The 23,350-nt window shown below is 37.3% G+C and overlaps 1 protein-coding gene across 22 annotated transcripts in view; it reads right to left on the minus strand.

Moving 5' to 3' along the window:
* Positions 1 to 23,350, minus strand: part of RBFOX1 (RNA binding fox-1 homolog 1) — a 1,162,974-nt gene that overhangs the window by 325,496 nt on the left and 814,128 nt on the right. The window lies entirely within an intron of this gene.

Genomic DNA, 23,350 nt, shown 5'->3' on the forward strand with positions numbered 1-23,350 from the left:
TTCTGCAGGTAAAGCAGAAACACAGTCTGCATTTCTGAACTGTGAACCAAACAACACACCAAGATTTCTCCTCCTGTCTAAAAAGTCAAGATATTTAGACTTTGAACCAAAGATACTGTTAGCATTAAACATTTTAACATGCATTTTATTTTTGGGGACTGGTGACTTTCACTGGAAATCTATTTTGCTGGTTTTCCTCCTGTGCAGTTTGGATCTAGAGACCACATTCAGTATTCTCAGAAATCATTCTCAAATAAAGACCCCAGATATGTTTAAAAATCCATACCACCTAATATATATATATATATATATATATATATATATATATATATATATATAAAACCACCTAGTGTAAATATATATATATATATACACAAACACATATATATACCTATATATATATATATCTTTCAGTGTGCATGTTTTTCTTGTGAAACAAACTGCTTGCTGTTCAAATTATCTTCCCACAATAGTGGCTCTTTTATATATTTATTAGCACAGATAGAATAAACACTTACTGCATTTCAGAATCATGAAGCTGATCCTTGAATCTATTCCTGATTAATTACCAGTGGGTCAGACATTGTGGTGTGTGTTAAGATGACCTAGTGTGAGATGTAAAAGCTGGGTATATCAGCAATACAAGTCTAGATTCCTCTATTTTCTATTTTATCTCTCTTTTTTCTTCATGCTGTTCTCCATGGCCTTATTGGTGTTAGGGGAAATGACCACCAGAGACTGCCAGGACAGGATCTGTTAGATTAGAGGAGATGAAGCAGCATTGCTCACCTCAAGTTCAGTGACTCAGTGCTCAAGGTTAATGACTCCTGTTTTGGGATGAAATCAGGTTCTCTCCCTCTTTGCCCTGAAGTTTCTGCAAGTCAGATTGTTTCAAGCAGATTAAGGAGGGTGATGCAGCAGGATGTACAATTTGTGTTTGATGGTTTGTATTTTTAACATTAAACATAAAGCTGCACCTCTGCTTTGCATAAACCTCTGCAGACCAACATCAGAGCATCACCATGATGATCCTAAAAAATACCCCAGTGTTTCCCTTTTGGATGGATGGAAACTCTCCCTTTATAACAAAGTGTGCCAGAAATAGGCAGCATTTCCCTGAGCTCAAGTTTCTTCATCTGGTCTGTCTGCAAGTAAAATGTGACAAACACCCTTCAGTCATGCACTGCCACACACAGGGACATAACACATCAGCAGCTGTGCTGTGTTTTATCAAATAAAAGTATGACAAATGTCTGTCTCCAGATTTGTCTAAGGCTTGGAAAGTTTGGAGAGTGAGAAATAAGGCAACAGTATAATGGACTTCCCTGTGATGCTTTTTTTCCTGCCCTGATCTGTTTCAATCACTTCTGCTTAAATAATGCATCAGAACTTGTTTTCCATGTTTATCAAGTGGATTTTGAACTATGCAAGCTTTTGACATCCACATTATTCTATGACAGTGAGTTTGACAGTTAAAAGTATGCAGTGTACCCTTTTCCAAATGATGTGAACTTATTTTAAGCTATAAACCTCGTCCCCTACCCCTCAAAAGAAAACCTGTGGGCTGCTCTGCACGATCTGCTAGACAGGAGACAGCTCAAAACCACAGAGCCAGGCAGAAAGAGGAATCTCTGCATTACTGACTGGAACCCAGTGGCTGTACCTCGAAAAGAACAAGCACTGCTCTTACTTTTAAAAGGCTTCATAAAGCCTTCTATCTGAATTTCTTACTTCTGAATTTACCACAGAAATCAAATGTTCCTAATTCCTCTCTAAGCCATAGGGGTAGGACTTGGGACAGTTTGATGTGTACTGATATTAAACACACCTGGCACTGTTTGTTACATCCATTTTTGTGTGTTCTGATTATGCATTGTTCAATGCATGCAGGTGCCTAACTCTGGATTTTGCAGATAAAAGCAAAAAATTTAAACACTCAATAAAAGCAGATGTAGACAAGTGAATAATTTTGCAGCTATTTTATCACTGCAGTGATGTGATCACTGAACAATGCAATGCTACAAGATACTCAAACAAAGCACAACACAAGCCAAAAGATTTAATTAAATTATATTGCTTCAGTTATACTGTACAGCTTTTATCCACATTGTGTGTGATGTAGCATCCTTGGACATATACCTATAAATTAGGTAACAGCAACAGTAAGGGGATGTTCCCATAGCATTCCTATTTCAAATATCTTTTGCTATTTACAGCAACACACTAGGGAGGTATTTAATCTCTCTGGTGTGGATTTCATTTCCCCTCTTGTTAATTAACCTGGTGATACTGTAACATATTCATGCAGTGATACCTTTGTTTGATTACTCAATTACATGTGATAAAAAATTTACTGATTTTTCTCTGACATCATCATGATGTCATATTTTACAATGTTGGTTGCTTATTACAGTAAAAAATCTAGAATCTGCCATCAGTACAAAATTGATGTTTGATGACTTTGAAACTCTTATAAAAGTATAACAAGCCCTGGCAAAAAGTAAAAACAGAATTCTATACCTGAATTGGTGAACAAAAACAAACAAACACCAAAATCACAAAACCAACCAACAAACAAACAAAAACCACCTTATACACACTAGATTCAAAACCCAGAATTGCAGACCTCAATTTCTCTTCAAAATATCAGTTACCATGGTCAGAGGGAAAATAGATAATTCTGCAAGGGAAGAATTGAATCCTGTGCTGTATTTTCTCCTCATAGAAAGCTCTTTATTTTCATACTTTTTTTGCCATTCCCATTTTTATGTATTTATCTGCATTGCTGGTCAGCTGAAATAACTATCCACTGTTATGTTTTTGGACTATAGGCACTGCTGCTTTATGTAAGATATTAACTCCTCTAGAAATGCGTATTAATTACTAGAGGGAAATTTAGTCATCTTTTATCTGATGTAATTAAATCTGGTTAGCAGTGTGCATTTAACAGAGAAATTATCCTTACCTCAAAGCTTTCTTGCTCCACAGCCCAACCAACAACGAACCTGTGTTAATGTGAAAGACCTGGAGTGGCTCCCACAGTCTGCAAGGCTTTGTTAGATTTAACAGCACTCTTTACTGACACTTAAACTTCAATTTTTTTTTGCCAAAGTGGTTACTGAAGTGGGCTGGGGAAGAACTGAACTGGCCAGCCCTTGTTGCCCCTGGCATGTGAAATTCAGGAGCCAGCCTTGGTGTTCAAGCCAAGGGGATTGACCGGCACAGGTTCTGTGCTCATTTTAGGAGGTGCTGCTCATCAATGCTTCTAAAAAACAGGGTGAAGGGGTGCTGAGCCCCAAAATATTTCAAAATAGAGAGCATTTGTTCAGCCTTTAAAAGATGAAAACGTTTATAGATGATGAGGGAAAGCCTGAGACCTTCCCTGGTCCCCTTCAGTGTGACCCCCCCTTGCCTTGGGAACACAGGCAGCACCACAAATCCCCTCCTTGGCCCAGCTTCCCGTACAGCCAAACACCCTGCACACATCATCCCGTGTGATGAAAACCTGAGTTTCACCTCTCTGTCCTTTTGTCAGTGCAATTTCTCAATTTCTGAACGATTTCAAAAGAAAAATATCAACAGCAGCTCAACTGAATACAGTCACACTTAATGCAGACACATTTGTCATCTGTTAACCAGCATTTCCCACAAATTAATGAAAACACAGTTTTCCACTGGCTAATTAAATTTCATTAATCTGCATATATTCAGTAAATTGTTTGAGACCAAACCAGAGGTTACAGACACTTACTCTGTTATTGCTAAATTAAAAATGGTGAATAATGCTTCAAAATTAAATGCAATATATTCAATACATGGCCATACCTTTGAAACTGAGTATCCTAGAGCTGCAAGGCTCATGCTACCAGAAACAACCATTTGGAAATACTGACCCTGCTTTTTCCTGGAAATTTGCAGCGAGAAAAATACTAATGGATAAATTACTCAAGGATAATTAAGAAATTAAGAACAAACCTTTATAATTCAGACTTTTCAAAGACACCTGCATCTTAATTATTATACTCACACTGGGTTATTTTTTAATTCAAATAAAATTTGACTTATTATTTTAATTAAAAAAAATATTTCCTGTTTGTTTGTTTATTTTTCTCTAAGTTGCATATGAAACCATACTTAGAGAGAGATGCTAGAGAAGAAATGTCATATTTCCCAGTCTGATTACCACATGCTTCTGACAGGCCACAGTGTATAAGTGAGTTTTTACCACTTCACCTGTGCAATCAGTCAGTTTTTGTAGATATATTCAGTTGTTTTTTTGTTTGATATGAAGTTGTAAACTTCTACCAGCAGGATGGTACATGCTTAGCATGTATTGCCAGTGACAAAAGAAATTAAGAAACACGTATAATTAATAATTTATCACTGAATCAATACCAAACCCTTGAAATTTAGGAGCACATGGATGGGTCACAGCTCACAGGCATCAAAAAAAGGAAGTAAACCTGGGATTTACTTAAATTCTGTATGTCAGAATCTTAACATTGCATTTATCTTACTTTGAATTATGCTGCCCTTGCAGCCCTACTGCAGAAAGTATTTCAGGTCTGTAGGGGTCTGTCTGCACAGAGGAAATCAGATCACTGCACACCTGAAAATTTAAGTACATCCTTAATAGTAGTCAAGTGTATCAAATATGGGCTTCAGGACTTACCTGGAGAACACTGATGTTCCTAAACAACAGATAAATAACTAAATAAGGAAATAAAGGTACTGATAAATAACTAAATAAGGAAATAAAGGTAAACCCAGAGAAATGGAAACAGTTGAAGACAGATAAATTCTCTGCATTCACATGGATTAGTTATTCAGGTGATTCCTGTCCCTTGAGTAAATGCCAACACGAGTTCTACAAAAAGACTTCCCCATCCAGATCACGCATGAATTTGAGCCAAACACAGCTCCTTTTTTCAGTACATTCTAAACTCGAGCAATAAATGGTCCTAGCACTAAAACTTATCCTGAAAGCCCATTGCACTGACCCTGGGATCCCATCCCAAGCAGCTCTGCAGGTGATGAATTGGGCAGGGTTTCCATCTGGTCCATGGTCACAAGGATGTTCCCTCCCCAGGGCAGATGGAGAGGGCAGTGGCTGAGCAAACCCTGAATTGTTGAAGGTTTGACAACCTATCATTCAGCTGAATATTCCAGTCCTGTGCTTATTTTTACTCCACAAATAAGTTTACCAATGTGTAGGAGCCTAATACGACTTTGTGGTGCTGCAGAAATTGTTTCAGCAGAAATAAAGTGCCTAAATCTGAGGATGTTTGCTGACAAAAGTACAGAACAATACAGAAATCTTTTATTTCAGTGAACTACAGATTCAGTTGTCTATCTTATTTTCTCTTCCTTCATGTTTTTTCAAGTAGCCAAACAGTTGAACAGTGCAGGATTTTTCACTCTTTTCCCCCAGCACACAGTACATTACACAGCATACAATAACTGGGTTTATTTTTTTCACTAACTAGTAGATTTCTCTGCAGAGTTTCTCAGAATAAATTAAACCAGACCTCAGAGGCTGCTTCTATGATGAAAATTTTCAGCAGTCCTCCCAGAGCAAAGCAGTTGCCTTCATGCATTAGAGTAACACAGCACAGCAGTAACCAGAAGAGGCTGGGGCCTGTTGTGAGAGGTAAAATAAAGTCTAAAATAGCTAAGGATGCCATAGATCTTGGGCTGTAGGTCCTGGTGGGGGCTGCAGGCCAGGAGCAACCCCCTGGGATGTTCCCCTTGCTAATGAGTACACTCAGCATTGCTCACACCACAGAGCACCTGGCTCCCCAAAAGCTGACAGAGGGAGAAACTGCAATTAAGTCTGTGATTTAGTGGTCTTCCTATGGCTTTTCTCTGATAAATCTGAAACTATACCCAACTATGGAACAAATAAACAAAATACATCAAAAAAAAAAATCAGGAGTTATTCTCCTCTGAAGTTATTTCTCCCTGTGCACATCTGCAGTGCTCACATGTCTTCTGTTGCAGAAAAGTGATGGAAGTTCCTAATTCATGTTTCATTTTTCATATTAATTTATTTTAAATAAGGATCTCTCTTTTATCATAGTTACTTCTGTAATATTGGCTGATTTTTAAATACTTCTTATCACTGCCTTGGCTAGGGTCACATCCTGCATATCACAGCTGTCAAAATGAGTGAAGCATCTCTGTTTGTTTTGATTAAACAAAAGAATTGTTTTCACTTTCATTGAGAAAAGAGATTCCTTTGCTAATTCAAAGAAAGCAGATTTGGTTAAATTGAAGGGAATATTCTGAAAAAGGTTTTGAATCATCCAGAGGGGATTTACTGGCACAGGTCCTGCGCTCATTTTAGGAAGTGGTGCTCATCCATGTTCTAAAAAAAGGGTGAACAGGTGCTGAGCCCCAAAATAGTTACCAGTGTGGAAGGTAGGTGAAAAAAAAAAAGGAAAAAAAGTTTTCTTCTTGTTTTGCTGGATGCATTGCAGAGGGAGCGGGGAAGGGAGGAGGTGCTGGCTGAGCAGGGCAATTGCCGTCCTGGTTGGAGGCATTCCCTGGGATGCTGCTGGCAGAGCTGAGGCTGTGCTGCCCAGCCCAGCTCCCGGGCACACCCTGACCTCAGAAAGCACAACTGCACACACAGGTGCACCAACAGCAGCGTCCAGGGCATCCCTCACCTTTAACATTCACATTCTGAGACTCCTGCCTGCCTGCCTGCTGCAAGCAGGGACCCAGGGCAGGAATTTGCAGAGACAGGTAGTGCCTGGGGTCCAAGTCATTTCACTTGCTGATTATTCCACTGGTAGTATTCTTTCCTCTTGAGCAAAAATTCAAACAATTCAGCCCTGACACATTTTTTAAAATGCAGCAGTGCAGAGAACCATTGCTGTCTGTGGGCATCCCTTCCCCACCTGTCAGGATCATTAAATGAGCATGAACTTCTAGAAACAACAAAATAACAACTATGTTTAATTGTTGGGAAACAATTTTCTGACCCATGAAAAGATAGCATGTTTCAGTTCTCTAAAGATATCAGTCTCCTTTTTACAAAAGTACAGAAGCTGTGCTTTTATTTTTGTTTGTTTCTGAAAGAGAAAAACCTGAATGTCTTTTAGGTTAGTACATAGAAATGTATTAATTTCCATTAGTATATATAAATGTATTAAGTTAGTACACATAAATATATTAATATTATATGTATTAAGTTAGTACACATAAATATATTAATATTATATGTATTAACTTAGTACATATAAATATATTTATATTATATGCATTAAGTTAGTACATATAAATGTATTAATATTATACGTATTGAGTTAGTACATATAAATGCATTAATTTAAGTTACTACATATAAATGTATTAATATATATAAATGTATTAATATATAAACATATACATATGTGCACACACACAAAACTGTCTCCCTGATAATATTTCTCTATCTCAATCATCCTTGACTGTATTTTCTAGACTTCTCCCCCTTCTGTAGCCCTGCATATCACAGATGATTTTAGTACTTTTCAATGAAGTCCTGCAACTTTAATGCATGAAAGAACATAATTGTGATTAATTTCTCCCCCAGTGCAGTTTTGCTTGAGATGTAGGAGAAAGCACTTCAGGCCGATACCTGGAGATGGACTGACACCTGGAGAGGTCCAGTCTGGACTCATCATGTCCCTAACATGAAATATCCCAGATTTTCACAGCACAGAACCCTGAGAAATACAGCAGGAATATTCATGGTTATCAGGCATCTGCTCCATTAGAATTTAAATGGAAAATAATTGGTATTTAAAGGTTCACAGGGCTTAAAGAGGAAAAAAAGATGGATTTTTTTTAAGCACTAGGTAGGGAAGAAACAACATTTTCCTTTTAAAAGTTTTAAAAGAAAAACAGTAATGTTTTCATGTAGTGCTATAAATCTACAATTCTAGAACTATAACTCTATAAATCAGTAAACTTCCCTTACTTCCATGCTTTCAGAAGGAAAACAGATGTATTTTCTTCCTATCTAGTTTTGTTTTGTCTTATTTTACCATAAATTAATGATTCCCCACTAACAGCTACTTGATTATCCACGAGACACAAGGCAGCTCTGTACTATTTACCCAGTGAAAGATGCTGGAAAGCACTTCAGTAAATACCAGGTTGCATAAAAGTGCTGCATTTTTACTGAGTGTTGCTCAAAACCAATGCCTTGGAATGTAAATAATGTTGTTATCCTTTATTTTAAAAAATTAAACAATACAATATGTAGTAATATTTAAATGAAAAACTCTGAATTCTAGTGCTCAATGAAATTGCTAGTTCTGTAAATCAGTATTCTGCCACAAATAATTAAGGAAATTTTTTCAGATTAGCAAAGGCCGGAAAAGAAATACTTGACTATCCTTAAAGAGGGACCTTCAAGAAAATGTTCAGCTAATCAGAGCTGATTTTCAGGACGTGCTCATAGAGATGATTCAGGGGGAAAAAAGTAGCAAAAGAAGTTAAAAATCTCAATTCTTGTAATTTGGCTGGATTTAAGTGACCGATAATGCAGAGCAAAAATATAGCCTGCCTTCTATTCAGTTTTGAAATACCTGCAAAGGGCAACCTGAAACTGAAAAATGGAGTAAGTGCAATGAGGCCTTTAGAATAATTATGTGTTGTTAATTGAAGAATGTTAATCATGTCATATTAGAAGGGAGAGAGGGTTAAATTGGTAAAATTTCAATTCACTTAGGCCTTATCTCTTGTTGGAATGAACCAGATGATTAATCCTTAATATTCTTCAGGGATACAGAGAACATCAGCAATTAAATTAACAACTACAAAGTTTATGCTCAGAGATTCAAAAATGAAAGACAGAAACACTTTAATTTTTCACAAGTTGTTACCTTAATTATCTTCTTATTGCTTCTGTCTCTTTTCCCTCATTACAAAAACACACCCCTCAGTATTCCTGGATCCTTTAATTTGCTGTAGCTCAGCAACTGTGTAAGGAACGTCATCAGAGCTGCAAAAGTCATAAATCTTACTTTGTGCATGCTCATTGGAAATAAATCCTTCTGCTCTACCCTGTCCCTGTGTTCCAGCTGCAAGTGATGACAAATTTTTGTTGCCTTACAAACAGCAGTGTCCATCAAAAGTTGCTGGCAGTAAAGGAAGGCTTGCTTAGCCCAGAAAGTGAAGTTTCTTTTAGGAAAATGTAAAAGAAGTACGGATATCTAAGCCAACCTAATAGTTATTATGCAGTCCTGCCAGCACTAGGAAAGTAAAGGGCTGAATTCTCATGAAATCTAATTCTACAGTCATGAAAATAAGTGTGTAGTTCCAGATATTCATGAAGATTATGTACCACCAAGAGATCACAGACTGATGTTTAAATGTCCTCTGCTTACAGGAGAAAACAACAGACAAAATGGAGAATGAGAAGGAGTTTGGGATTCTTTCTTAAGAGCTGCATTAGAAAATGTGGAATCTTGTTATCAATACTGGCCTGCTTCATATATTGAATGATTTCAAATGTAATTGCTGGGCAAGGAAATGCTCCCACAAGCTGAATGCAAAAATCCATGCCCACGAAACACGGGGACTTGACATTGTTATCACCAGGCATGCTTACCAAATTATCCAAGTTTTAAAGTAAAATGTCATATCCCTGAAGGGTGCCCTTCGAACAAATTATTAACGAAGCTCTATTGATCCTCACCCAAACAGCAAAATCTCAATAAATCTCCTCTGGACCTTTGCTGAGGCTGGAAAATGCATTACACCCCCCTACTGACCACAATTTTTATTATCGCTATTGTGTTTGCAGGGCAGTCAATTTTATACAGCATTACAAACTGCCAAGTGCTAAAGTGATTTCCTCTATTACTGAGGTTCATGTATTAAATTTAGTGAGGCACAATATCAGGCTTCAAATATTGCAGGGTTTAGAATTGAATGCAGCTGAGCCTAATGTTATCAACCTGACAAAAAACACTGACATATTAAGTAGCAAATCATTTATTCATATTTGGGACTGGTTTTGGTTTTCTGTTCAGCTGTATAGTTTTAGATTAGCCACAGTATTTCAAAATGGGACTGTTCCTGTGAAGTCCAAAGATGCTGTGGAATAGATATTTCATACACTTATTATGCACAGTAGATCAGAGAAATATGCCTCACTGACCTGCTATCCCATGTAAATTAATAAATTACTTTGCATAATGCAGGTTTAGGCTGCAAATTCTACAATCCTTTAGAACAACCAGTGATAAGCACTTCAGGTAATTTTTTTATAATCAAATACAAAGCCTTAATGATCAGATAAAGTTGCATTTTGTGCTCCTTTTTTAGCCTGATCATTGTTTTCCCGGCAGTTTGAAATATTTCAAGCTAGCAGATTTCTGAGCTGGTAGATACTATTTGAAACCTAGTTCTTTCTGAAATATGCCTGTTGTAAGGTACACCAGGAAGAACTTATGTATCCAGAATAATCCAATACTTGTCCCCATTATTAATGATTGCTTACATCAATGGAAATAAAGCTTTCTATATGCTTTTGTCAATGGAAAACAAATTATTCTGTAACAAACTGAGAAGAGCTATCCAATATTTTGCTTGCTTGAAATAATCCCAATGATACTTTGCGGTAAAAGCTGAAGCCACAACGCTCTGAGTAAAAAAAATATAAAAAAAAAAATCTGCATTGATACCTGTTATTGTACCGAATGCCAGCTTCCTTCCTTTTGTAAATGACTTTACACACTGACAGATCTGTGGTCTAATTGTGCAATTATTAAACTGCAAAAATTGCCATTAAAAATTACTCATAGTGGATCTCTGGACAGAACTATCCATCCTTATGCAAAACTCTACAGAAGATTACTTTAACTTTTTCTCTGAAAATCTCTGTCTTCAATGTGCAATATACCCAGCTGGGAAGACAGCAAGGAAATGCCATTGACAGATTTGTACAGCATTGTAATTGTGACAGAAATCTCCAAATGAAAGGATAGAATTCCCCTCCTTTTTAAACCTTTCCAGGCTTTATCACACATCTGGGTTCTGTGGGAAGAGCCCCACAGTCTGCAGTCTTTTACTTTGGGTATTTCTCTGCTGTAGCTAATTTTGCCCTAACAACCATGTTGGATCCTGAACTGTCCAAATCAATCACTGAACAGTTTAGTATTGTGCTTTATATTGCCACAAGGCTTCTACACCTGTCTCAAAGGAGACAGCAGGACAAAAATATTGCTACCTTGAACTTTATTATGGAGTTGGAAAGCCAACTTGCTACGGAGAGCCTAATTCAAGCCCTGGATTTCATGTCATTTTCCTCCCATTTATCTTCCCCTCAATCCTTCCTAGACAACTCCTGCAACACGAGTTGGCTGCAAGCAAACACATAAGCAAACAGATGAAAGCTGAAAAACAAGCATTAAATATTTAAACTTGGGAGTACTGCCCTTTTGGAATCAGACCCCAGGTGCTTTAGCTGCAAGCCCTTTCCTTAAAGGATAAAGCTTTTAACATAAGCTGACACTCAGACATCTCAGTCTCATGCACTGCCAGGGTTCCTCCTCGTCACCAAAAGAGATCAGATATTATTTTGCTAATTGGACTGAAAAATGCTCTTGGCATTCAGAGATTTCCCACACACTCACCACTGACTCCTTGGACCCTGAACTGGCTTTGTGGAAGTTTCTCTGTGTTCTGCAATCTCATCATAAACTGGACTCCTCTCATTCAACACCAACATGGAACTGTTAATAATTCTGTCTATTCACTTCCTTTGCAGAAATTCCACAGAAGTAGAGAGGAACAACACCCTGCATAGTTCTATGAGCAGAGCTAATGACACTACCTCTATCATTCCTGAAATGTTAATTAGCCCATAAGTCTGACACCTGGTAATAAAATATTTATTTTCCTGGAGTACTACATGTAACTTAAGAATTACAAGTGGATCTAGATGTATTACTGCATATAAAAACCATTATTCTTAACCAGGTTGCAATCTACAAGGGAGAAACAATACATTATTACAAAGCACTTCCTAATTCCCATGGGTGAGCACCATCCATTTTTGGCACTTTGCATTTTGAATTTTGGATGAGCAGTCTCTGTTGCTTGCAAGAGTTCTTTAAAACATAACAAAAAACCCATTCCACAAAGTTTACACACTTTAATTCCTACCTTAAATTACATTACATTTAATTTAGAATCATCAAGGATATAACCAATTTGAAAATATTTTTCCCCATTTGTGATCTGAGTATCTCAGAGAGTAGTTTAGCATCCTGACAAAAAACTGGATATGAATACCAAAATAATGGAACCATCACGTTGGACTCAAAACACTGGGGACAACTCTGAGAAACTGAATGGGAGTGATCACCCAGCAGAATCTCAAAATATGAAGTGAAAATAACTAAAAGAAGAATTGATTTGCTGGCTAAGAAGGAGTGAAAGTGTGGAGCAAGGATCAGGATTTCCCTTGGTGGAAAAGGTATTCCTGCCTCACGCCATACCCAGTACACAGATTTAAGGTTTTTATCTGAAATTCTTCCTAAATAGAGATGAGGGACATTTAAAGAAGTCAGTGATAAACTTCTCCAGTGGGATTTCCAAGTGGGGTGTCCAGGAATCACCTCTCATGCCATGCAAGTATCTTTTGCTCAACACATTTGGGTTTTCTAGGGCCACACACATGATTCCAAAAATCAGCAATTCACAATAAATCATCCAGGATGAAAACAATTTGATAAGTGATACTGTGCTGTGATCAGGTGACACTGACAAATCATTTTCAGGCCTATCCTGCAGCTCCTTAGCTGTTCTTGGCTATTCAGCCCAGCATTTTTTTTCCAATATTCAGTCGTCATTCAGTCATACTCAAAACAGCTGTAATTTCTACAGCATCCCTAATGAAATCCCAATAATTTTTACTGTTTGGGACCATTCTGTTGAAGTGCAGCTCATCTGAAAAGTAACAGGATGGTGGCATTTACATGAAATAGTTCCAAATGAGCAGAACTGTTAACATATATAAAATCTATATGAAAACAAGATTCCCATACAGCCAATCATATCCAAAACAACTCATCTCACAGACCTGTCTTGCTGTGGAAAATGTTGGGTTTGAATTGAACAAAGTCAGTATAACAAGACTGAAAGGACTGGTTAAAATAACACCAGCACATGTGAAGCTGTGTGTGCTGAGTTCTCCATAAGGGAAGCTGCACTAAAATACTTATCCAGTTAAATAATGTGCATTTAAAAAAAATAGAAACAAGATTGCCTGGTCATGTTTTGCTTATTTGGCTGTGATAGCATTATTAAATTTGTTCCCTGATAAGACCTACCTCTAAAGTAAATGGGAGTCTCTTCATTTAAAAGATGACTGAACCATATTACTTCAGTAGTATCATAGGAAAAAAAATAAAATCTTCAGTGTGTAATACACTGCTGCAAAACATGAGTAAATATTAATTTCTCCATGTCCAACAGAATAAGATATGAACAGGCTTGCTTTTCAGCAGGAAAAATTCCAATTGAACATGTGGCTCACTTGTGTGTGGTTTTTATAGCTAAGAGATAAATTTGACTTGTCTGTTTATAATTGCTTTTTATAAACCAATTTAAATTAAGAATTTGTTCACTGGCTGTGAACATCCATATATTAACTTAAAACAGGATTGTTATCTTCGCTTTCACTGTGCAGTTTTACATTAATAGCATATGATAACCTTCTGAAATAAGAGAGTAAATGTTTAACACACACATAAATAATGAATAGTAAGAAAAGAAGTGCCTAAGGAACTTTTACAAGTGCCAGTAACACATTACTGCATCACACCACAGGATTCCTCACACGTGAGCTGTAGAATGAGATGTTTAATGCCACCTCAGCTAGGCCTGTATGTATTATTAAATTACCTTAGTAGTCTTTACAAGACTTAATTCCACATTCCTCATTTGTCTCCAGCACCTTTTTCCTAAAGCATTTGTAATTTTGTCTTTGTGTTAGATCATCTCTCTTCCCTTGCTTGAGAGTAACCTCTTCTACTTGTCCTACTTCTCATCAGGAATTATCCAATATACAAATCAAATTTTGCATCCTATTTTTATTGTTATTATCCTGCTGCTGCCCATAGAGTCATCAAACATGTTGCCAGACACACAGGGAAAGAGAAAACTAACCAAAACACTCTGACTCTAAACCATCCAATTCAATGAATTGACTGGAACCAAGTCCCACCTGGAGGGTAAGACAGACCCTTTTCCACAGCAAGTTTTTAATTGCCTTTCAGCCAAAATGACACTTGCCAAAAATAAAGATTTTTTTTAGAATGGTCTCTGTTGGAACTAATTTTCCTCATCTGAGAGGGTGGTGCCATCTGTATCTACAACCAAAGCATAGCAAACTAAAGACATTATTATTAAACATTGTTATTAAGAGCATTGCAGAGTTACTCCAGATTCTGTGACAGCAAACAGAGTTTGAAACACATGAAGACAAAAAATAAGTTTACCCTGTGGGTTGCTTTGGAAGCTGAACCTTAGTGATGTCAAGAGGACACAATTCCTTCACATTTAACTGAAAAGGACAGTGACTGTTCTGATCTTAAATATTGTCCTTTCATTTCAGCCCCTCGACCCCTCTCCTTCATTTCCCTTCCCTTTCAGTGGCATTTATTGTTTTCTCCCTCCTCTGCTGTTCCTGTTGTAGCTGGGATGCTGCATTTCCAGACAAGACTGGAGTGTGAAGGCACAACTGGACAAACAGTCATGGCCATTGTGAGTGTTCCTCACAAAAACAAAGTTCCCTCAGTTTTCTCTGGATAAAGAACATGGAAAATAAGTAAAAAATTCCAGCTGGGCTTTGCATTTATAATTAGGAGTTTCTCATTCAGTTCTCATAGACTGAAAGAAAAAATTAATTGTAATTGTATATTCCAATTACAACTCAATGGGCAAGAACGGGATATATTGGGTGTGTTACCCAGTGGGGCAATTTATCTCAGATTCTTCTACAAATTCATACCACTGATTTGGGATATTTTCAGCTGAAAACAGCACAGCTGAAACCTTTCTTCAGGTTAGGTGTTTCAGTTATCTTACACATGTGTTGAGAAAAAAAATAAGTGTTTTAAGAAAAAAATTGAATTATTTTTCTTACATCACACTCTTAAAGCAGTATTGTAAGCTCTTTTCAGTATCCATAAAAATAAAACCTAGAGTTGCTAATTTTTAAATCAGCAGTACAACCAACATTGCCACCTTACCATTAGCACTGCAGTTACTCTTCAAATTGGTTGTATGAGAATCAATATATTAAACATTTCCAAATTCCAATTTATATGCTTATCTGTGTTCACCCTTGGAGGGAATAAAATCATCTGCACAACATTTCACCCTAAAGAATGTGGACAGTCTTATAATTGGAGGTTTTTAATTTTAAAAACCCATACATCTGTTTTAAAAATCCAGATTAAAACAAACCAAAGCTCAACAAATGAAATGCAGCATCTCAGCAAAGCTCAGGTAATCTAGGCCTCTGAATAAAAGTTGAAATCTCAAATTAAAATAATAATAAATATTTGGTTAGATGCAATCTAAAGCCAGCTTTTGGTTTTGAAAAAGTCACTTTTTAATCAACTCTCATCTCACCAAACATAGTTTTGGTCTTCACTTACTATTCCATAGAATGGATGCTCTGCAAAAGCCCCAAGTGGAAAATGTAGAAACAACATTTCCCTTGGCTGTTGCTTTAATATTAGTTGAGAAAGCACAGATTAACTTCACTTTAACTGCAGCCACCAAGCAGCTGCTTCACTGCAACTTCGATAGAAACAAAATTCTGAAAGCCCAAAGGACAGAGTTTCATTCATTGCTACAAATATTCTTAATTAAAGGAAGATTACATTGTCATGATGATTACACCCCTCAAAACATGAAATGTACAGCATTTTACTCAGAGAATGACTACAGTGGAAGCATTTTTTTGTTGATTTTCCAGTTAATACTGCTGTGAATTAAGGTCTCAGTGAGGCAGACAGACACACACCAGTTCCCAAAGCAGAGACCTCAGTTTTATCTACATGTGCTCATTGCATCCCATCTCAGCACAGACTTATTGAAAACCCCATTTTTTAACACACAGGAACCAACTAAAATACAAACATTCCATTTTAACAATCCCTCTGAACTTAGACTGTGCTTCCTAATCTACAACCATTGCTGGTTGGGCAATTTCCATTTTTGTAAAATGACAAGTGGCACTTCATTTTAGGTAAAGGTGAAGATGAAGTTCCCAACTTTATCAAATGCATCCCTCCCTAACACCAAATGGTGCATGTTGGTGTCTGATGTTAGAGAGGAATGTTCACACCCTGGAAAATAAATGGTTTTTGCATTTCAAGGTGACAAGTACAATGTCAGACACAATCAATCGATCACTGCATAATTATTATTGCAAATGATCCATATCCATGCTGCAAACCTTAAGGGGAATTTAATGAAGCAGGAAGCACATCAATAATAAGATCTACTTGAGTCTCTGTTAAATCTCACAATTCACAAATATGTTGTCACATTTTATCCTTCCTCGAATTCCTGTAATTGTATTTGAGGAGAAGCTCACTGAAAAGTAAAATTCAAACATATATCAGCTTTTCTCCTATCAAAGGAGTCCCTGCATATTATATATATACATATCACACAAGATGAAATGCACAAAACTCTACAAACACAACAATCTGTGAAGAAAACTTGAAATGCCAATGATCAGGCTTAGTCTGATCTATTTGGCTGATTTATATCTGTGTTGTGCCCATGGAGGGAGGAACACCCAGGGAGCACAGCAAGAATGAGAAGGAGCTGAAGAGAGAATCGCCTGTGTCCTGACTGCAATCCCTCCATGCCACTCACTGCCTTGCTGAAGAGAGGGAGTTTAACTTGTGCTGATAACAAAAAGGGGTCTTGGTTTTGTTTTCCACTACCTGAACCAGAAATTAAACTGACAAACTGAATTGGCAGAAATGATAATTGGCAATAAATTATGTCATTTCTTCCAAGGCAAGTCTACTGTGTCTGTGACAGTGATCAAGAATTGATCTCTATGTTTTCCTGCTGTTTCATCAGCTTTCTCACTCCAGTTTTTCCCTGAGGTGCAGGGTGAGAGGGAATTTGGCTTCTAGCTGGGTCCAGCCCATGACACAGCTGCCATCCTGATGGGGAAAATATACCCAGTGTATTGGAAACCTTTGTAAAAGCAGTCATTTCTGAAGGAATGTTGGCCTTCAGCTTTCTGGCTGCAGTAAGAACAGGTGGATTCCCATCCTAGGCTATGACAGGGATCCAAACACAGATTGATCTCTTTGGCAAGGAAGGAATCTCAACCCAGGAGCAGAAGGGGAGAAGGAAGTCATATGGAAAGACATCAAAAGATGTGAACAGATACCCAGACTTTGATTAGTAAACATCCCCTTCTGTTGATTAAACTGTGAGACAGCCTGACTAGGTATAAAAGGTAAATCCAGCTTAGTGGCACTTACACATTACAGTGAAAAGATAAGGAAATTTTGACTTAGGGACTATGACAGCTTCTCCAGCAGGCACACTTCACTGGAATAAACATCCAAAAGGAACACGTCAAGATATTAATCTCAAGACACAAACAAGGTTCCTCAGCTGCCCAAAAAAATCTGCAGGACTTGTTCACTCCTCTGCCTCCACAGCAGCTGAGGTTCTGCAAACCCACCAGTCCCACCAGAGGTGCTCAGGAAGGATTTCCACTAAGAGATAAGATAATAATCTTGGGACAACAGGAGGGCTCTAACCTGCTCTCCCAGCCCCATTCCATGCAGCCTTTGTTCAATTCTTTCCTCTCACACATCCCTGCACTGATAGAGACACCCACACAGCTCACTCAGAGCTCTGATGGAAAGCAGGGTTATTAAGGGGGACACGATGGAGATAAGGTTAATTGGACAAGTGTGACTCCCTGCTAAAGGAAGGGGGGAGAGCAGATTTGGCAATTAAACTATACAGAACATATAATGCAACTTCTAAAGAGAGCACAGCAAGCCAGTCATGCTGCCTTACACAAAATGCACTGATTCTGCTGCAAGAATTAGTAATGATAATAGATATATTCTTGATGCTTAAGCTCAGTTTGATCCTGTTTAAATTCAGTTTAATCAAACACTTATGTGTGTCGGTCTCTAAAGGAATGTACGGTGTTTTTACAAACCAAAACTGGCTTGCTTGCCTGTCTGCAGTGCTGGACATAACAGAGCATCATCCTGATTTGCTCTCTTGCCATTCTTACCCCACACTAATAACAGGATGGTGTTCTACCAAATATCATAGCAGGGCAAGAAAATCCTTCAAGAATTGAACGTGCCCAATGAACAAAAGTTACTGTCAAATATTCTGAACTGGAATTGCTTGTCTCTTCTGTTTCATTTCTCCCTTCATACTAAAAAAGGTAATTTTGCTGAATGTCTTCATGCTTTGCATGCTAGTGTGATTTTTAGCTTTGTCATCACAACATGAAGTATTATACATATGATTTTAATCCAAGTATGTGTGTGTTCCAATAGAGGCATAAAGACAGCCTACTGAGAATTGTCTTAGATTCCTCCATAACTAATTGTAATCCTATTTTCATTCAACACCTCTGTCAGTCCTTTTACTTTAGCCATCAAGACTGTAGATTTATAAATTGCAATACTTCATTATTCAGGTTTATTGAGCCAGGTACCCTTGAAGATCCTTACTATTCAGATCAGCATGCTCTATTATGAAATCATTTTGTATTTTTCTGTGTTAATAATAAAAGGTACACATTTATTCAACATCAGTGGTCAGGCAGTCAGATGCAGAGGATGAAGCTGCATGTTTTATTCAAGGTCTCAGTGGAAAGCAGAATGAGGATCACTGACTCTGAAGATATCTGCAGCTTTTCTGCTAATATGTTTGATTTTTCTTATCTAATAGGATCTAAATACTTTGATTACTCAATAATTCTATGCAATAAAATCTATACTGCTGAAGTGTTCCTCTGACTGTTTTCAGCAGAGTCATTTATTCTTTCAGCTTAGCTCATGCTGGCTCTCACTGTCTGTAGCTCTTTGGGCACACTCAGCAGTGCATTTTGTCTTAGTCCAGGGCATTTTTGGAAATCCTCATTGAAGAGAGCAATCGTCTGCTTAATGCCCACAATTTCAACGCTACAAAATACACAGTTTGTCAAGTTACCCCTCAAAAAAAAAATATGAGCATTGTACTTGTTCCTTACTGCAATTTAAAAAATTCTAAGGTTTTGTTCCTTTAGAATCTTAGGGATCTTCGTCTTCACATCTGCTTGGGGTTCTAATTTCCTTTAGAAAAAAAGCCTTTTCAAAGGTGTCCTGCAGCACTGAGCGCACAAGGAGCACGAGTTGGGCTGGAAATGACACCCTTCCCTGAGCCAGGAGCAAGGCACACTCTGTGCCTGCACACATTTGGTGCATAAAAACATGCAGACCTTGGTCAGCTGAATAAAATACCATCTGCTTTTGAATATGGGAGCTGACACAGACTCCTATATGTGTATTATAATGCCTCTAAATAGGAGAGGCACCAGAAATGCAACAATAAAGGAGTTTAAATTCCTAAATATCCTAAGATTAAATTTGTGCTAGAGTCTGTTTCTTTTTTCTTCCAGACTTCTTCCCAGATGTTCCTTTAAGGAACATTTTGCTAATTCAGACAAGTACAATTCTCTGTGTTGGACCCAGAAGCTTTATTCTACAGAGTTGTCAAAACAGTGTCCTATTGCCAGAAGAAATTATCTTGCTGCTATTGCATACACAGTTTTTTTTTTCAATCTGTTTCTCTGTATCTGCCTACTCTAGTTTTGGGAAAAATACCAAATTTCATTTGCTGACATGCTTTCTGCCTTGTTTGATCAAGTATCATTCTGAAGCTGCTACTGAAAAAAAATCTCTGCTAAATATACACAAAATTTCTGACAACTCATTCCCTATTATTAAAAAGAACAGCAGACTGACAGGAATGAAGCACTACTCTGACTAAGCAGACATTAATTAGATGTTTATAAAATTTATCAAACTCTATTATGGTACATTAAGGTAATTTTAGTCTGGAATTGTAGCATACACGAAAGTGTGGAAAGCTAACAAATTTTCTTTTAAAAGTATATTTACCAATTATTTTTTTCCAGTTTTTCCTATGACATGTAGTGACTTTAAATGCTCGACTCCTGACTCAGAATATGAAAATTGAACGTGAGGTCGGTGGGAACTGAACAACCAGATGGAAAACAGCCAACCATGGAACTGTTTGCTGGGGAATCAAGCAGCTGCCTGTGCTGCCATGTGGACAAACTGGGTTTATTTTTCAAAGTATGAAAAATAGGAGGAGAAACAATGTACAGAAAGAGGGGGCTCTGAAAGACTGGGAGCAGGCTCAGCTTTCAGCCACCAAAAGTTCCACACTGAGCACAAGTCAGCAGCTCCAGAACCCTCTATCTGGAAAAACCCCAACGCCAATATTTGCTCCACTCTGAGCAAACCCCATCAGCTCTGGGGAGGTGAGTTACACAGGAAATGGGAATCATCACCTGCAGTGATCCAGGGCACCCTGAGTCACTGCAACCATCTCATTTTGGGGAGAAAGGGGTAACAAAGTGCAGCAGGAGCAGATGTAAAAGGGTCTGTACCCCTCTGAGAGAATATATTCCCTTTTGGTTTCACTAGTTCCTAAATCAGAAATGCCTGGAAGCCTTCAAAGTCTCTTGGTCAGGGTGAACTCTGACATTGCTGAACTCTGAGTCCTACAGCACACTCTGATTCCTATGCATCAAGTACCAGACCAAAAAAAAGATCTCCTTTGTCCAGGGAAGAAAGAAAATATAAATACAAACATCATTTAATTGCTTAGGATGACAACAAATACAGATTTCCTTTGACAGGGTTAACAATACTAAAATCTTTCTCTACTTTTTAAAATGTTGAAAAAAGTATTTAAAAAAAAGCACTTAATCAAGACTGTTGCATTCAACAGACTGAATTAGTGTCTGTGTTCTGTATTCCTGCACAATATTTTAAGTTAGCTAAACATGTCCAGCTTGCAATAAAAGGAACTTGATACCACTGTCATCAGTAGAATTAAAAAAAAAAACACATCAAACTGTTCCAGGATAATGTCTAAGTAAGACAGTAGAGAATGGGAAGAAATCAAAATTTTCTTTTACTTTGTAAATATCCAAAATGTTTCTGTGTTACACACGAAATGAAACAACAGGTAAGCACTGCCACATAAATGAGTGAATAGTCTGAAAAAAATCTCAGTCAAAGTAATAGGTTAATTTTAAGCCCTTTAAAAAGAAGATTACATTTTCACACAAGTTGGCTACTTTAAATTTTAATAATATTGCTGAGAAGCTTTTTATAATTACATAAAAAATTGATGTGATGTCAGGAGAAAGCATTTCAAGTGCTGCTGTGAGTGTATACCTTGCACCTACATCTACTGAAAGTCTCTTGTTTACCTACTGCATCTTTTACTGCATCTTTTCCATATGCTGCATCTTAGGTACCTAGACATGGCCACAATGTATAGAGTTTAAAAAAAAAAAAATCATCATTTCAGAAAAAAAAAATCTATGAATACAAACCCTTTATTTCCAGAAAACCCCACAAAGTAATAATGTTCTGCTACAATTAAAAAAATGTTTATTCTCTGCTTATTCCTACTAATCTTGAGATTTTATACAAATAATTTACACTAGAAAAGTTCAGTTGCAAATGGGAAGAATACTCAATACCCAGGGGTAGGTAGCAGTGCCAAAAGAGAGAGTGACTGTTTAAAGAATTCAGCAAATCAGAAAACCAGAACAAAACAGACATCATATAATGTAAGTAGAAAGAACTAAATAAAAATGGAATGAACACTTTTAAATGTGAAATATTAATTACTGAAACCTTTATATGAATTACTAGGAGCTTTCAAAACCAGGAATTGGTACCATCAGAAACTGCTTGTTACTATGGCTGTTCTGCTTAAAGTATTTATATACATCTCTAAAAAGAATAACTAGAAAAGTTCATCAAAAATAAAAAATACAGTGCACTAAAAGTGATAGAAATCTTCATGGCTACCTGTAAGAAAATGTATTACACTGAATTTTAAATTAACTATGATTACTAGGCTTGGGGAGGAGAAGATCCCTGGATTTCAAACCTTTTGAGCCTGTGCCACAGAGAAACAGAATAATACACAATAATGCACATCCTTTCACCTCAGTGTGCATATTAGAAATAAGGGCTTTTCCTCACATATTTACTGTGCCTCTCCTTAGGATGACGGCAACTCTAACAGCACAGCACAAAGTGAATGAAAGACACACTGCTGCAGCTGAGGGATCTGATTTACAGATCTAAAAGGAGAATAAAATTCAGCTTCACTATAGAATGGTGGTAAGGGTTAAAAACCAGCAGCAGTCAGGCACAGACACACTGGTGAAAATTCAAGGGACTTGTACTACAGAACCCAGAAAAAAAGAAAAAGACAAAATCATAAGGCTCGGTGATTGGTGAGCTCCCGAAACGATAGCGCAGGTCAAAGCACTGAAAAAACAAACTTTAAAGTCTGCATGCAGTGCCTTTTGCAAAAGTCACCAAGATACAGTGGAGGGTCAAGAGAAATGAGAAGAAAGCATAAAGGCAGATTTCCAGCATGAACCACAAGTGATTTATAAGGAGAAGGAGTGATTTCTGATAATATCTCTGAGAATTCAGTGCTGCTCCTCTGCAGCCTGTTTTGCAGAGGTGGCCCAGATTAGCTGCACACTTGTCTATTTTTACATACATTTAAATTAAATAAATAAATAGATTGTCAAATGAGATTAGTTTAAAATATTTTCCCAGAAGATGTACAGGCTTTGAAGGGGAACACAGAAAAGCTTTTAAGTATGCAGATTTGTTCAGTGATTTCTTTGTGGGCTTGTTTTGCTAAGAAATAAAACATTCTGTATCAAAACCTGGATGGATACACAGGTTAATAGCTTTACTAATTCAATACATGTATGTCACAACACAACATTATTTTCAAGGTGAGCAGATTTTGCTGCAAAGAATCAGAACAATGCTGAATATAAAATCACAGAAATACGAACAAAATATCTATTTCTTCATCTGCAGTTGTCAATTGCCAGAAACTTGAAAAGCCAAGACAGACTGTGACAATTAGTATAAAAGCAACTGGGTTAAGTAAGACACATTAGAAGTTTTAACCACATTAAGATTGTTTCATTTCTTACAAAGAAAGCAAATTCTGAGCAGCCACAAGTGATGCAGCATTCGCTTTG

The sequence above is a fragment of the Melospiza melodia genome, chromosome 18 (assembly GCF_035770615.1).
Source record: "Melospiza melodia melodia isolate bMelMel2 chromosome 18, bMelMel2.pri, whole genome shotgun sequence".
NCBI classification, from domain to species: Eukaryota; Metazoa; Chordata; class Aves; order Passeriformes; family Passerellidae; genus Melospiza; species Melospiza melodia.